The following is a 16574-nucleotide window of genomic DNA, read 5'->3' as shown; positions in this document are numbered from 1 at the left end:
CCGTGACCTTGACGGACACGGGGAGAGGGTGTTCCCCGCCAGTGCCACGCAGTGACAGGTGTGCCAACAGGTGGCAGATGTGTGCCACGGTTTTCCCGCCTCAACCGGAGTCTCCTCCTGCATTCCCGGTCCGTGAGGTCCTGGTATGACTGCCGGGGCCGGTACACACGGGGCGCCCTCGGGTGCCTCCGTTGCCGTGGGGCCGCGACGTCCTCCTCCCCCTCCTCGTCCTGTCGGTCAGGTGTCCCTCCAGCCTGGGCGGCTGCCGCCTGTCCCTCTGCGGCAGCCTGCGCTACCTCTCTGGTACGCTCCTCCTCCTCCTCATCCAGGGCAACATAGACATGAGCTGCTGCCGCCACGGCGGCCAACATCGCTGGATGATCGGAAAACATGACGGCCTGGTGGGGGGGAGGGGAACGACGACATGTCATCATTGCCCATATCCCCTCCTCCCCCCAGCCAGGTGGCATGGACCGCATGGGTCCAACTGTTGGAGGCTGGCACCTGGCCAGGTGGACTAACTCACTTGCCCTCGCATCCCCCTCCCCGGCACGGACCCCCCCCCAACCTCCACCCCGGCACGGACCCCCCCCCCCAACCTCCACCCCGGCACGGACCCCCCCCCCCCAACCTCTACCCCGGCACGGACCCTCCCCCCAACCACCACCCCGGCACGGACCCCCCCCCCCAACCTCCACCACGGCACGGACCCCCCCCAACCTCCACCCCGGCACGGACCTCCCCCCCCCAACCTCCACCCCGGCATGGACCCCCCATCCCCCTCATCGGCACGGACCCTCCCCCCAACCTCCACCCCGGCACGGACCCCCCCCCCCAACCTCCACCACGGCACGGACCCCCCCCAACCTCCACCCCGGCACGGACCTCCCCCCCCCAACCTCCACCCCGGCATGGACCCCCCATCTCCCTCATCGGCACGGACCCCCCCCCCCAACCTCCTCCCCGGCACGGACCCCCCATCCCCTCCCCGGCACGGACCCCCCCCCCCAACTTCCACCCCGGCACGGACCCCCCCCCAACCTCCACCCCGGCACGGAACCCCCATCCCCCTCACCGGCACGGACCCCCCCCCAACCTCCACCCCGGCACGGACCCCCCATCCCCCTCCCCGGCATGGACCCCCCAAACCTCCACCCCGGCACGGACCGCCCATCCCCCTCCCCGGCACGGACCCCCCCCCAACCTCCACCCCTGCACGGACCCCTCCCCCAACCTCCACCCCGGCACGGACCGCCCATCCCCCTCCCCGGCACGGACCCCCCCCAACCTCCACCCCTGCACGGACCCCTCCCCCAACCTCCACCCCGGCACGGACCCCCCATCCCCCTCCCCGGCACGGACCCCCCCCCCAACCTCCACCCCGGCACGGACCCCCCATCCCCCTCCCCGGCACGGACACCCCCCCAACCTCCACCCCGGCACGGACACCCCCCCAAACTCCACCCCGGCACGGACCCCCCATCCCCCTCCCCGGCATGGACCCCCCCACCCCAACCTCCACTCCGGCACGGACCCCCACCCCCAACCTCCACCCCGGCACGGACCCCCCATCCCCCTCCCCGGCACGGTCCCCCCCCAACTTCCACCCCGGCACGGACCTCCCATCCCCCTCCCCGGCACGGACCCCCCCCCCCCCAATCTCCACCCCGCACGGACCCCCCATCCCCCTCCCCGGTACGGACCCCCCCCCAACCTCCACCCCGGCACGGACCCCCCCCCAACCTCCACCCCGGCACGGACCCCCCATCCCCCTCCCCGGCACTGACCCCCCCCCAACCTCCATCCTGGCACGAACCCCCATCCCCCTCCCCGGCACGGACCCCCCCCCCCCAACCTCCACCCCGGCACGGACCCCCCCCAACCTCCACCCAGGCACGGACCCCCCATCCCCCTCCCCGGCACGGACCCCCCCCCCACCTCCACCCCGGCACGGACCGCCCCCCCAACCTCCACCCCGGCACGGACCCCCCATCCCCCTCCCCGGCACGGACCCCCCCCCCCAACCTCCACCCCGGCACGGACACCCCATCCCCCTCCCCGGCACGGACCCCCCCCCCCCAACCTCCACCCCGGCACGGACCCCCCATCCCCCTCCCCGGCACGGACCCCTCCCAACCTCCACCCCTGCACGGATCCCTCCCCAACCTCCACCCCGGCACGGACCCCCCATCCCCCTCCCCGGCACAGACACCCCCCCCAACCTCCACCCCGGCACGGACCCCCCCCAACCTCCACCCCGGCACGGACCCCCCCCCAACCTCCACCCCGGCACGGACCCCCCCCCAACCTCCACCCCGGCACGGACCCCCCATCCCCCTCCCCGGCACGGACCCCCTCCCGGCACTCCCCCGGAGCCCAGCCTACTCTAACCACCCCCCCCCCCCCCCCCCCCGCCGCACACACACACACACACAACCCGAGACACACCTCTCCTCACGCATTCAGACTGCGGCCACGCCATCGCCTGCCCAGAGCCAACCCCCCAGACCGTCACTCACCTCCACGCTGGAGCACAGGGTCACGCCGATGAAAAGGAGGTTTAATTTACGTCGACGTGAACGGTCATCACGTCGACGGGACTTCGCCCCATCCGGAAGGGAGAATATCGGCAGGCCGAAAATCGGCTGCCTTGCGCAGACCCGTGACATTCTCCGACGGCAGCGGCGACATTAACGCCACGCCGACTTTTCTCCCTTCGGAGACTTCGGCAACCGGCGGGGGCGGGATTCACGGCGGCCAACGGCCATTCTCCGACCCTCTGGGGGGTCGCAGAATGACGCCCCAGGAGTGCAATTGCAATTTCTAAAATTTGCTTTTCCTTCTGACAAACTGTGAATGCTCAAAGAAAAAGGAAAGTAGCCTGGAGCAGCCCATACTCAAATTGTCCTAGAATGAACTGCAATGCACAAAACTGTCCCAATTCACAAACTGGAAATTTCACTCAAAGGATTATTTTGAATCTAACCCATGCTGTACCTGATATTGGAGCACTTGGTGGAGCAGTATAGAGGGTACTTTGCATTATACCTAACCCATGCTGCCTCTGATGTGGGAATGTTCAATGGGAGCATGTGTGCGGGTCGGGGATGTGCGTGCGGGCTGGGGATGGGGGGGTGGGGGGGGGGGGGGGGGGGCGGGGGGGGGGGGGGGGAAGATATCCACAGGATTAAATATTTTTAAAATGGGAAACACAATCCCAACTGCGCCATGAATGCACCAACGTTCAGTAGGTGGGAGCTAGGTGAGTAATGTGTTCTCGACTGACGGATCGGCAATTGGAATGTTTACATGATGCTGCGCGACAAATTTCCCAGGACTCTGGAAGCCCAACGCTGAATTTTCTGATTCAGCCGAGGAGGGGGACGGGGCTCAAAAATTCCAGTGCCGGCTTGGGTGCTGGTTTTTCAATCCCATTCCTGGTATCGCTCATTTGTGTTGAGGTAAGTTTGAGACCTGGCAGGGTTTCCTGCCCCTATGATCTGGGCAGCCAATTCTGATCACTGAGAGCCTTTTTACAGGCAGTTAACTGAGACTGGCTTGGATTTTCCAGTCAGCCTCTAGTTTCCCGACGTGAGACTGGCAGCAGTCTACTGGCAGCTTGGGGCAGCACGGTAGCCTTGTGGATAGCACAATTGCTTCACAGCTCCAGGGTCCCAGGTTCGATTCTGGCTTGGGTCACTGTCTGTGCGGAGTCTGCACATCCTCCCCGTGTGTGCATGGGTTTCCTCCGGGTGCTCCGGTTTCCTCCCACAGTCCAAAGATGTGCGGGTTAGGTGGATTGGCCATGATAAATTGCCCTTAGTGTCCAAAATTGCCCTTAGTGTCGGGTGGGGTTACTGGGTTATGGGGATAGGGTGGCGGTGTTGACCTTGGGTAGGGTGCTCTTTCCAAGAGCCGGTGCAGACTCGATGGGTTGAATGGCCTCCTTCTGCTCTGTAAATTCTATGATTACCTACCAGGAGGTGGGCACCCAGCAGCAGGTTGAGAGCTGGGCGCCAAGAAGATTTGCAGTCCCTATTTGCCTATCAGAGTGTAGGTGCAGCCAAAGGCCACCCTGCAGAGGGACATCCCCCAACAGTGGTGGTCTTTTCCTGATTTTCTTTTACATTTAAAAAAAATTAGTGGGAGGGCACATTCACGTCGAAGCATTCTCTCAGTTACTCACCCTTTATTACAGACAGCTGCTCTTCCCACGTTGGAAGGCCTCTGATTGGCCCTCCAGCTTCAAGAGCCTGCCAGCCTTTCTTCATTGGATAGGAAACCTGTCTCCATGGCAATTAATCGGACGCCTCTGTGAAAGTCCCAAAGAGTGACTGCTGCCCCCAGGAGTGGGCTCGGGTTCCAGAAACAGTTCTGCCTCCAGTTTCTCACCCCCCACTCTCAACCTGAATATTCAGACCCCAGAAACTGAGGGGAGGGGGTAACTGCTGCATCCAGCAGAGAAGCGTTTTTCCAGCGTTGCTTGTGGGACAGGAGGAGTAGGAATGCTTCCCGTCTCTCCGCCAAGCTTCCATGCAGTGATCTCTGACCCCGCTCACCCGCAATATGATGCTGATCGGTGATCTCTGGCTCCTTTCCCTCCTGTCCTTTGGCTGGTGTCTTCAAGGACAGCCTTTCCTACCCATCGGTCAGTTCTGACCAACTGTTGGACAGGAAATAGAAGGGAAAAATTCAAATAAGATCCTCCTATTTGATCCAGCAGGACTTCAGGGACCCCCAATTCTTGAAAAAGGCAGCCTACCACCCCAGCGACACTCCCCCTCTCCCCCCTCCCCTCCACCCACCCCCTCTCCACCCCCCTCTCAAAGAACAATACAGGACAGGAACAGGCCCTTCGGCCCTCCAGGTCTGTACCAGTCATGACACCACCCTTGGCCAAAACCCTCGGCACTTCCTAGTGCTGAATCCCTCTATACCCATCCTATCGATGTATTTGTCAAGATGCCTTTTGAACGCCATTAATGTATCTGCTTCCACAACCTCTCATGGCAACGTATTCCAGGCACTCACCACCCTCTGTGTAAAAAATCTCCCTCGCACATCTCCTCTAAACTTTGCCCCACAGATCTTAAACCTCTGCCCCCTGGTGATGGACCCCTCCACGCTGGGCAAGAGTGCCTGCCCATCCACTCTATCCTTGCCCCTCATAATCTAGTAGGCCTCTATCAGGTCATCCCTCAACCTCCTTTGTTCTGATGAAAACAGTCCGCGTCTATTTAACCTCCTCGCATAGCTAACCCTCCAGAGCAGGCAACGTCCTGGTAAACCTCCTCTGAACCCTCTCCAAAGCCTGCACATCCTTCTGGAAGTGCGGCGACTAGAATTGTGCGAAATATTCCAAGTGCGGCCTTACCAAGGTTCTATACAACTGTAGCATGACTTGCCAGTTTTCATACTCGATGCCCCGTCCACTCTCTCCCCACCACCCCTGCAAATAATGAGACCTGGATCTAACCCAGGTCATACTTGACAAAAAACATTGAAGTGAAGTTGCTCGCGAGAGGGAAACCATCACTTACCCGGTCACATCAAAGTGATAAACACCCCTGAAACCCAGAGACACCCTTATTGACTCGAGCATAAGCAGCTTTTTCTCCACACATAATCACATTTCATAGAGCATAATTCTGCCCACTGTATCTGTGCTCTGAAACATGCCTTCAATATTCACAACTTTGACATAATAAAATATCCCATGGCATTTTAGTACAGGTGGCCAAAGAGGTAAAGTATTTATTTTATACTATATTCTGGCCTCTAGATGATTCGGCACTACTGACTGATCTGCTGCCTGTCCCTTTGAACAAAAGTGTCACACTGGCAACCTGCCAGTCTGCTGGCACTCTGCGAACAGCACTCATACAAGACCATCAAGAGCTACGTGAACTAGTGCCACCGCCAAGAATGGGCCCTACGCATGACACAGGACGTGACTGCTTGTATTGCTGGGAAGAGTTCAACCCAGCACAGAATATTCCAAGTATCATGGATAGAAAGGATGAGGCGATGTTCTTTGGAAGAAGGAAGACGTCAAGTTGATCTGTTTCAAACGTTCAAGATAAGGAAAGGAACGGACAAAAGTGAAGCAGCAGGTCGATTAAGGTGAAGGGCTCAGTTCTCAGGAAGACAGGGTAAAAATAAGGAAGTTATGAACATGGGGGAAGGAAGCAAAACCTTCCCAGTCAACGATTCGTGGAATGCGTCATTGGAATCTGGCAGTACACATCAGTTCAATCAGCAATTGGTCATGTTTCTGGGATTGAAACGATTGAGAATCTTGATGGGTGGGGGTGATCTCCGAAAGTAAAATTGGATTGTCTAATTGCCTTTTCTTGTTAATAAAAGTTCTTCTGTCATTAAATGGTGCAAAAACAATGAAAAAAAAGATTAAATCTGCTTCAGAATGAATAATGAAGCAGGCTTGTCAATTATTAAAGGCGTACTTTAATTCTGTAATAACTCTTCCATGTCACAGAAGCAATAGCGAGCTGAGTGACATTTAAATCAATCCCTTTCATTCTCTTTTATTGCTTCTCATTATTTTCTGCGCCACGTGTTTCTAGTTAAGCTGGTGACTGGGCAGCACTTGTCCTTCCTGCCCTGTCCACGTGCTTCTTTGATCAGCCGTAACCCCAACTGTGTTTCTCTTCACTGAAACCTTATATTCAGCATCCCTATCTTCTCACCCATTTAGAGGTGGGGGATGGAGGTTGGGTAATGTAGATACTGGAAGCAACAGATGCACTGTCCTTGAGGATAGGCAGTGAGGGGGGGTCGGGATAGCAAGATATCCAACAGGATATTGCTCTTGCACTCCATTAAAACAGTAAGAAGTCTTACAGCACCTGGTTAAAGTCCAACAGGTTTGTTTCGAATCACTAGCTTTCGGAGCGCTGCTCCTGCCTCAGGTGAGGAAGAAGATGAACATTCACCTGAGGAAGGAGCAGCGCTCCGAAAGCTAGTGATTCGAAACAAACCTGTTGGACTTTAACCTGGTGTTGTAAGACTTCTTACTGTGCTCACCCCAGTCCAACGCAGGCATCTCCACATCATGGGCGGGATTCTCCGATATCGGCGCGACATCCGCCGACCGGCGCCAAAAACGGCGCGAATCAGTTCGGCATCGCACCGCCCCAAAGGTGCAAAATTCACCGCATCTTGAGCGGCCGAGCCCTCATCTTGAGGGGCTAGGCCCGCGCCGGACTGATTTCTGCCCCGCCAGCTGGCGGGAAAGGCCTTTGGTGCCCCGCCAGGTGGTGCGGAAATGACTTTGCCATGCGGTGCATGCGCGGGAGCATCAACGGCCGCTCACGGCATCCCCGCGCATGCGCAGTGGAGGGGGTCTCTTCCGCCTCCGCCATAGTGGAGACCATGGCGAAGGTGGAAGGAAAAGAGTGCCCCCACGGCACAGCCCCCCCCGCGGATCGGTGGGCCCCGATCACGGGCCAGGCCACCGTGGGGGCACCCCCTGGGGCCAGATCGCCCCGCGCCCCCCCCCCCAGGACCCCGGAGCCCGCCCGTGCCGCCTTGTCCTGCCGTTCAAAAGGTGGTTTGATTCCCACCGGCGGGACAGGCATTCCAGCAGCGGGACTTCGGCCCATCACGGGCTGGAGAATCGCCGGGGGGGGGGGGGGCCGCCAACCGGCGCGATTCCCACCAACGCCGAATATCCGGTGCCAGAGAATTCGGCAACCGGCAGGGGCGGGATTCACGCCAGCCCCCGGCGATTCTCCGACCCGGCGGGGGTTCGGAGAATCCCGCCCCAGGACTCCATTAAAATGTATTGAGCTGAGGCAGTTTAACAGGAAGGTGAGACATCTCACTCCAAAGCAATTTTATGACTACCCACAAATTCGAAATCCATCCGTAATTAATAACCGGAGTGTCCTCTCCCAAGAAGAGGGCCCGTGCAATATCGACTGCTGCAGTTAACACAGATAGGTTTTAGTGTAATGCGTCCATTGAGTCTGGATGCTTTGTAAACGCATGCATGGGCCTCAAGCTCAGGGTGTTTAGATGGTCTTTGTGTCAGAACTTGGCACAATTGTGGGCAAGCAGCAATCTGTCAGTGGCTGATGAGTGGGGAAGGTGACTAGAGGCGGGATTGGCGGGAGAAGATGAACATAATGTCACTCTCCCCAAAAAAATCCTTTGACAGAAGTTACACCTCCCTCCAAATTCCAAAAGTGACTCCAATTACTTTCCTTTCCTCTTGATGTGTGTGGCTGCATCTTTGAAGATGATGCCATGTGTCATACGCACTGCTCCTCACAGAAACTGTAATTTGTGTGATTTTTGAATGCAAAAAACAAACTGTCAATTTACTTTATTGGCAAGGAGGGCTCATTATGTTTGTTATTTAATTACGAATCACATTCCACTGCTTGCAGTACAACAGGAACTGGGGACAGACTGAGTCTGTCAGAATGGACAGAATGGATCTACCCGACTCTGGAGACAGCCATGCGTGAAATGCTCACAGTGGCTAGTTCCCATTGACACACACACATGCTTAGGCACCAGTAAAGGGAGTCCCTGCCGATTGGAAGGAGGAATGGATGGAAGGAAGCAAGAGAGGGAAGGATGCATGAGCTAAAGGAAAGAATGAATGAAAGGGAGGGATGGAAGGAAGGGACAGAGGGAAGAAAAGAAAGAAGCAATAAGATAAATGATCAGGTAACCTGTTTTTAGTCCTCTAGGGTATTTGACAATCCCTGTGCCCATACCTTGAACTTTCAGTCCCATTCTGAGCCAGATATTTCTCCAGCTCATTTCCAAGCCTCAGCTGCTTTTGCAAATTTTCCAAATTCACTGTTGTGGGAGATTGAAATCTCGATTTGAGAAAAACTTCCACTATTATCCCATTATAGTCCCACTGCAAATACAGCATACTGACATCGCAATCATTGCTAAACCCAACACTGGCTCTGAAAAGTTAATTTTATATTTGTGCAATGCCAATTTTCCCCATTATGCTGAAGATTTTCAGATATTTAAATCGTTTTTAAGGTTTATGATATTTTTCCTTCCGTACTGATCCAAATAGTGTCATTTAATTTATATTCACATTTTTGCACAGCAAAATAAATGCTTTTACCTTCCTGCTTTGCTGTGTGTGAATGCTGCAATGTGATTGGCTGCTCAGCCCGCTTGCCGACAGAGGAACAAGGAGCAGGTGTAGGCCAATCAGCTCCTCGAGCCTGTTCCGCCATTTCATACGACAACCCGCACATGTGCAGTTGGGCCGCGCCATCCTGCGCATGCACGGGGAACGTCTTAAATCTGCATCCCGCCTACCAGTCGATAGCCTACAACCCCCCCTTGCTTAGCAAGTATCTCTCCACCTCGGCCTTAAAAATATTAAAAGACACTGGGCGCGATTCTCCGATATTGAGGCCAAGTGTTCGCGCCGTCGTGAACGGCGTCGCGTTTCACGACGGTGCGAACAGGGCCCGGGCACGACCTATTCTGGCCCCCACAGTGGGGCCATCACGGCGCTGGAGCGGTTTATGCCGCTACAGCCTCCTTAAACGGCGCCAAATGGGCGCCGCGACAACCCACACATGCGCAGTTGGGGCAGCTCAATCCTGTGCATGTGCAGTTGGGCCGCGCCATCCTGCGCATGCACGGGGAACGTCTTACGCGCGCCGGCCCCGACCCAACATGTGGTCGTTGTTCAGGGGCCGGCCGCGTCAGGAAGTAGGCCCGGGGGGGGGGGGGAGAGGCCGGCCCGCCGATCGGTGGGCCCCGATCGTGGGCCTGACCCCATCGGAGGCCCCCCCCAGTGAAGGAGCCCCCCCCCCCCCTCCCCCCCCCCCCCCGCCCCGCGCAGGCCGCCCCCGAGCATTCCTGCAGAGTTCCCGCCGGCAGCGATCAGGGGTTAACAACGCCGATGGGACAGAGATCATTAGGTCCTTGTGGATAGCTTTCGCCCAGTGTGGTTCAGGCATTGCTTTGCGCCTGACACAAAATTCAGCCTGACAGAAGAAGCTGGTGACGAAAGGAATAAAAGAAAATCTAATGTCAGTTACAAAATGCCCAAGCACTTTGTGACTATATCTTTTAAACTGTGCTCACTAGAGTGAGTCACTTAGGAAAGTACAAATGAACCTTCACTTTTAATGACATCCAGGACGTCAGTGCCACTGCAGACAAGCAGAGCAAGTCAGGAATCAGAAACAGAACGAGCGTTTCAAAATCTCTGCTGGGAGAAAGGAGGCTGTCATTAGGGGCTGACAAACTAAATCATCTTTCAAAGGTTTGCCTCATCCAAGTGCAGGCAGCTGTAGTGGCTGAGTATCTTAGAAGTCACAAACTTGTCAAGCTTCCACCTTTTCGTGCTCATCTCATCTTACTAGACTACGCTTAAAAGGTGACTGTCATTTTAAAGGTTACATTTCATGTTGCAATGCTTTATCTTCTGAGCACTTTTCAAGTGCAGTCATGAAATAGTGAGGTGGACAGAGAGGAACCGGAGTGATTCACATGCTCATACTGACAGAGGCCCTGCTCAAAGTCTTCCACTTGTCGACAGGTGGGGATATAACACAATGGAAAACAAGAAACTGTTCTGGAGGCTTTTGATTCAAGCATTCTGGATTGTCATGGGACGTGGAATTCAGCATAACGCCCGGGGGACCTGAGTTTGAATCCCGCCACTGTAGATAAATTTCAATTCATTAAAAGTCGAATGATGATCATGAAAACCCATCTGGTTCACTAATGCCCTTTAAGGAAGGAAATCTGCCGTCCTTACCTGGTCTGGCCACCAGACATGTGGACGGCTTTGTTCTTTATTCCAAACATATTCAAACTACAGCAACACAAATCAATAACATTCTCAACACCCCCACAATTCACAGTTTGTACAATTTCCCCCCCTTTTCACCCCTCCCCCTCCCCTCCATCTCCCCCTCCCCCCGCCCCCCACGACAAACAATTCCTCAAACATTTTCACAAACAGTCCCCACTGTGTCTCAAAGCTGATCGCCTCAACTCAAACTTTGATCTTTTCCAGCCAAAGGAAGTCATACAGGTCCCCCAGCCAGGCCGCCCCCCCCCCACCCCCCGGTGGCATTGCCGACCGCCAATCCAGCAATATTCTTTTGCCGGGCAATTAGGGAGGCGAAGGACCACAACATCGGCCCCCTTCCTCTCCACCAGCTCCAGCATTCCCGACACCCCATAGATCGCCCCATTGGGTCCGGCCCGGCCTCTACCTCTACAATCTTCGATGACATCCTAAACGCCACTTCCCAGCGTCCCTCCAACTTCTCACAGCCCGAGAACATGTGTACATAGTTCACCGGGCCTCGCCCACACTTCTCGCTGCTGTCAGCCACCCCATGGAAGAACTCACTCATCCCCGCCTGGGTCATATGCACCCTGTGCATCACCCTGAATTGAATCAAGCTCATCCTCGCATACAAAGAGATCAAATTTACCTTATGCATTGCCTCACTCCACACTCCCCCACGAACCCCTCCTCCCATTTATTCTTGATCATCACCACCTGCGCTCCCCCTAGCTTCCCCAGTTCTCCCCCTTTTATATCACCAATCCTGCCCTCCCTCTCCACCTCCGGAAGCAGCAGCCACTCCAACAGGGTATACTCCGGCAGCTTGGCAAACCCTCTCCATTCGTTCTGCGCGCAATCCCACACATGCATATACCTGAATTCACTTCCCTTCATCAGCTCCACCCTCTCTCAAAGCTCTTCCAGACCTGCAAACTTCTCTTCCAGGTACAAATCCCTTGCCATCACCAGCCCCAGCTCCCTCCACTTCCTATGCATCCCATCCATCTCCACCGGCTTAAACCTGTGATTCCCACATAACAGTGTGAGCACCGACATTCCCTCCATCCGAAAGTGTCTCCTTAGCTGGTTCCACACTCTGATCACAGACTGTACCACTGGGCTCACCGTATATCTCCCTGGCGCCAGCGAAAGTGGCAGCGTCACCATGGCCCTCAAGCTGGACTCCCTACACGACTCTTCCTCCATCCTTTGTTTTTTTAATTTTTAAAATAAATTTAGAATACCCGATTATGTTTCTTTCCAATTAAGGGGCAATTTAGCGTGGCCAACCAACCTACCCTGCACATCTTTGGGTTGTGGGTGCGAAACCCACTCAGACTCCACATGAACAGTGACCCGGGGCCAGGATCAAATACGGGCCCTTAGTGCCATAGACAGCAGTGCTAACCACTGCGCCACCATGCGGCCCTCCTTCTCCATTTTAACCTACCCTAATCCCACCACTGTCTCGCCTTCTCTTTCTGTTTATAAATTTAGAGTACCCAATTCATTTTTGTTTCCAATTAAGGGACAATTTAGTGTGGCCAATCCACCTACCCTGCACATCTTTGGGTTGTGGGCAGCGAAACCCATGCAGACATGGGGAGAATGAGCAAATTCCCCACGGACAGTGACCCAGGGCTGAGATCGAATCCAGGTCCTCGGCACCATGACGCAGCAGTGCTAACCACTGCGCCACAGTTATGCCCCATCTCAACTTCTCTACGTTCGCCGCAAAGTAGTAATGCAGCAGGTTCGGAAGCGCCAGCCCCCTACTGCCTCTGTCTCAGTAACAGGGCTCGCTTTACCCTTGGTACCTTCCCCACCCAGTCAAACTCTGAGATCACTGCCTAAAATTTCTGGAAAAAAGCCTTAGGGATAAAGATCGAGAGGGTCTGGAAGGCAAACAGGAATCTCAGCGGCACATTCATCTTAACCACCTGGACCCTCCCTGCCAATGTCAGGTGCAGCGTATCCCACCTCCTAAAATCCCCCCAAACCGTTGTTAGGTTCCACTTGTGCATCATCTCCCACTCCCGCATCACCTGGATCCCCAAATACCTAAACACATCCCTGGCTACCCTTCATGGCAATGCCTCCAGGTTGGCTCCCCGACCCGCCACATTCACCGGAAAACCTCACTCTTTCCGCTGTTTAACTTGTATCCCGAAAAGACCTCAAATCTCTCCAGTGTGTCCATAATCCTCCCCATACTCTCCAGTGGGTCTGACATGAACATCATCAGGTTATCTACATACAATGACACACGGTGTTCCCTATTCCCCTCACAATCCCCTGCCACTCCACTGACACCCTAAGGACCATCATCAAGGGCTCTATCACCAGCATGAACAGCAGCGGCGACAGCGGACACCCCTGCTTCGGTCTCCTTTGCAACCCAAGCCTCCGTGAACTCATCTCACCTGACCGTACCATCGTCACCCGGGCCGCAAATCACAGATGCCACAAACCTCCGGCCAAACCCAAACCTTCCCACGATCTCGAACAGGTACCTCCACTCTACCCGATCAAAAGCCTTCTCCACATTCATAGAGACCACCACCTCCGGTACCTGCCCCGCCGATGGGGTCATAATCACATTTAACAGCCTGCTGATGTTACTGGAGAGCTGCCTGCTCTTTACGAACCCCGTTTGGTCCACAGCAACCACCCCCTCTATCCTCCTCACCATTAACTTGGCCATCACTTTCACATCTGTGTTTAACTGTGAAATAGGTCTACATGCCCCAAACTCCAGTAGGTCCACCCTACCCTTCTTCAGGATTAACTTAATTGAAGCCTGTGTCAATGTCTCTGGCAGCTCACCCTTCTTCAGCACCTTGCCAACTCCGTCACAAACTCCTTATAGAACTCTGCCGGGTAGCTGTCTGGCCTGTGGCCTTCCCCGACTTCATTCCCCCCTTATGCTATCCATCACCTGCCTCAATCACAACAGCTCGTCCAGGGCCTGCCTCCTCTCTTCATCCAGCCTTGGGAAGTCCAGCCCAATTAAAAACCATCCCATATCTTCCTCCTCACCACCCAACTCGGCCCTGTACAGCTTCTCATAATGCTCCCTAAATGCCTTGTTTATTCTTCCCTGCCCCGACTAACCGCCCCCCCCCCCCCCCCCCCTCCAAACTCCCTTTCCCTGTCCGCTACCTCAAAATTTCCCTGGATACAGCCTGCCTCCATAGCTGATGGGCCAGCATGCGACTCCCCCTCTCTTCATATTCACCCCCTCGCTCTCCGCAACTGCCCCACTGCCTTCCTCATCGTCAGCCTGTCAAACTGCCCCTGTGACTCAGGGCAACAATGCTGGCCTTGCCTGTCCACCCACATCTCATGAATTAATAAAGAAAGCCAAATGCATGTCTCCCGCAGTGCTCCTGGTGGCTCGATGTCTGCTACAGATGCCATCCTTCATGAGTTATATTCTACATATATTATTCAAGTATCCTCCATTAATAAAAACAATTCCCAGATTTCAGTATCTCCCATTTGTTTTTTTTAATGGAAAAATTTAACGAAGGTTGGACTCCTCCCAGATGGACTAAAAAGTAGGACAGATCAGGAGTAGCGATTAACAGCAGGTTTGAGTTTTAACAGCTCGTAGACGATAGAAGGGAAGGAAGACTAAAACAGGCTAGGAGTTACATAGGGTGGAGTTCTTCCATCTGGAAAATGGAATGTTTCCCATTGCGGAGGCCGGTGGGAAAACAAGCCAAGTCTTCCGCCCCAATCTTCTTAATTATACAACCAGGTGATTAGCGCTTTATTCCATGGCAGGCAGAGGCGGACTTACAATGAAATGCATCATGCCTAGGCTTGAGGTGAGGGGCGAGGACCGAAGAGAGAGGTTGCCAAAGAGAGCAGCGGCACACCTCGACCCCCAGGCCAGGGGCCGATGTGGACTGGACTACAAAAGGTGAGGCGAGGCCAGATGGCCAGGCAGGCAGCCTGAGCTAGCAGTGGGGTGTGCCAAGGGGAGCAGCAGCAAGGGAGACTTGACGCCCAGACCAGGGCTGAGGTGGGCTGGACAACCAAGGGTGAGGCCTTACCATAACCAGGCAGCCTGAGCCAGCGAGGTCATCAAGGTGAGCAGAGGAAACCTGAATCCCAGGACTGAGGAGGGCAAAAAATGTTTACTGTGTCGGATAATTAATTTATTCAAATCAAGAAAGATCAGTCAATATTAAGCGACACTGTCAATCTGGCAGTCAAAAGAGCAGAAAATTGATGGAGAAGCAAGAGGACCAAGCTGGGCAAAAAGATAATTTGTCATTTTACTTCAGAAAGTTCAAAGTATTGAGCAGTGCACAAACTGCACATTCATCCTCATCCACCAAAAAGATGGGTGAATTATCTGATGATTTCGACTTGCCGATTTCTGGAGATATCATATCGCCTGAAAAAGCTGAATAAGAACAAGAAATGGATGCTGAAATGGGAATGGGAATAAGATACTGCTGGAGTGAGGGAAGAAACCTACCCTGAAGACATTGCCTTGTGGCCAAAATCTGTTCCACTGGGCATGACAGAATATTTCAAACTAAATAAACCAGAAAACAGAGGAAATATGGAAACTTGAGTCTTGAGGTTGGAGGCTGAAAGCAGGTTAGAAGTCTCCATAAGTTCCATTTTCTGAGGGTGAAGAGAAATGAGATGATGGAAACGAGAATCTGGTTAATATTTTTGGAAACCTCTAAGGCAGTCGACTGTTATGTTTGCAAGTTATTTCCTGACCTTAGTAAAGGGAAACAAGCTTTTATCGATGGGTACTCTAACAGGAGAACTGTTGGAAGACATCTTGCAGATCATGAACCTTCCAAAGCTCATATTAAAGCTGTGTGTGCATTCGTTCAAAGATATACATTATCTGGATGAATTGATTCTGCGCTATTGGCTCAGTTTCAAAGAAATGTTCTTATTGGAGGCAAGTGCTGAGACATGTTGTTGCCACGGTCAAACAGCTGTCTACTTTGGGGTAATTGTGGCTCAGGGAAGACCAACCTTTTAATGTGCAGAACCTACGATAGAGGTTCTCTAGAACGTAGAGAAGTTGAGATGGGGCATAGCTGAGGCTTCATCACTATAACAGCAGAGTGGCTGAGAAACCATTTCACTACTGAAGTCAAAGATGCCGAATACTATTCCATAATAGTGGATTCAACACCAGATGTGAGTCATGTGGGCCAATTAACCTTAATTTTAAGATATGTGACCAGTGGTGGTGAAGTTACAGAGCGATTTCTCTGTTTTATCCAGCTACAATCCCACACTTCTGAATGTCTGGAGACAACGGTTTGGAAATCATTGCAAATTTAGGTTTGGACATCAACAATTGTCATGGGCAGAGCTTCAATGATGCCACAAATATGTCAGGAAAAAGCCCCTGTGTATTATTCAGCCTATGTTCCAGTGGCTCCTTGAATTTAATCTGCAATGCTGAAGCTGAATCTTGTGAGGCAGCTATGTCCAAAACGTGTATGCCTTTTTTTCGGTTTGCATGCATCTGTGGGATATGTTGTGATCTTGCTTGGAGCAGGCATAGGGAAAATATTTGACAGTCAAAAAAATTTGTGACACCAGTTGGTCCATTTGTGCAGGTGCGGTTTTGGCTTTGAAATTGAACTTTGTTGCTATGAAGGAAACCTTATTGGACAGAGCTGCATCAAATTCAGAAAGATCACGTGTGAAAGCTCAAGCAAAATCCTGAGTAGCGAAGTTTGAAAAGTACGATATTGCTGTTTGT

The 16574-nt window shown here is 53.9% G+C and overlaps 1 protein-coding gene and 1 long non-coding RNA gene across 4 annotated transcripts in view; one reads left to right on the top strand and one right to left on the bottom strand.

Annotated features, from left to right (window-relative positions):
- The window catches only part of LOC140387462 (uncharacterized), a 55641-nt gene extending 49209 nt beyond the window's left edge, over positions 1-6432 (top strand). Inside the window, exon 2 of the long non-coding RNA XR_011933877.1 lies at positions 5783-6432. This is a non-coding gene — a long non-coding RNA (uncharacterized lncRNA). The remainder of the gene's footprint in view (positions 1-5782) is intronic.
- The window catches only part of LOC140387461 (NT-3 growth factor receptor-like), a 1104107-nt gene that overhangs the window by 668774 nt on the left and 418759 nt on the right, over positions 1-16574 (bottom strand). The window lies entirely within an intron of this gene.

Source organism: Scyliorhinus torazame, chromosome 12, assembly GCF_047496885.1.
Source record: "Scyliorhinus torazame isolate Kashiwa2021f chromosome 12, sScyTor2.1, whole genome shotgun sequence".
NCBI lineage: Eukaryota > Metazoa > Chordata > Chondrichthyes > Carcharhiniformes > Scyliorhinidae > Scyliorhinus > Scyliorhinus torazame.
Note: the sequence above shows the minus strand (reverse complement) of the source record. Positions and strands in the feature narration are given on the sequence as shown.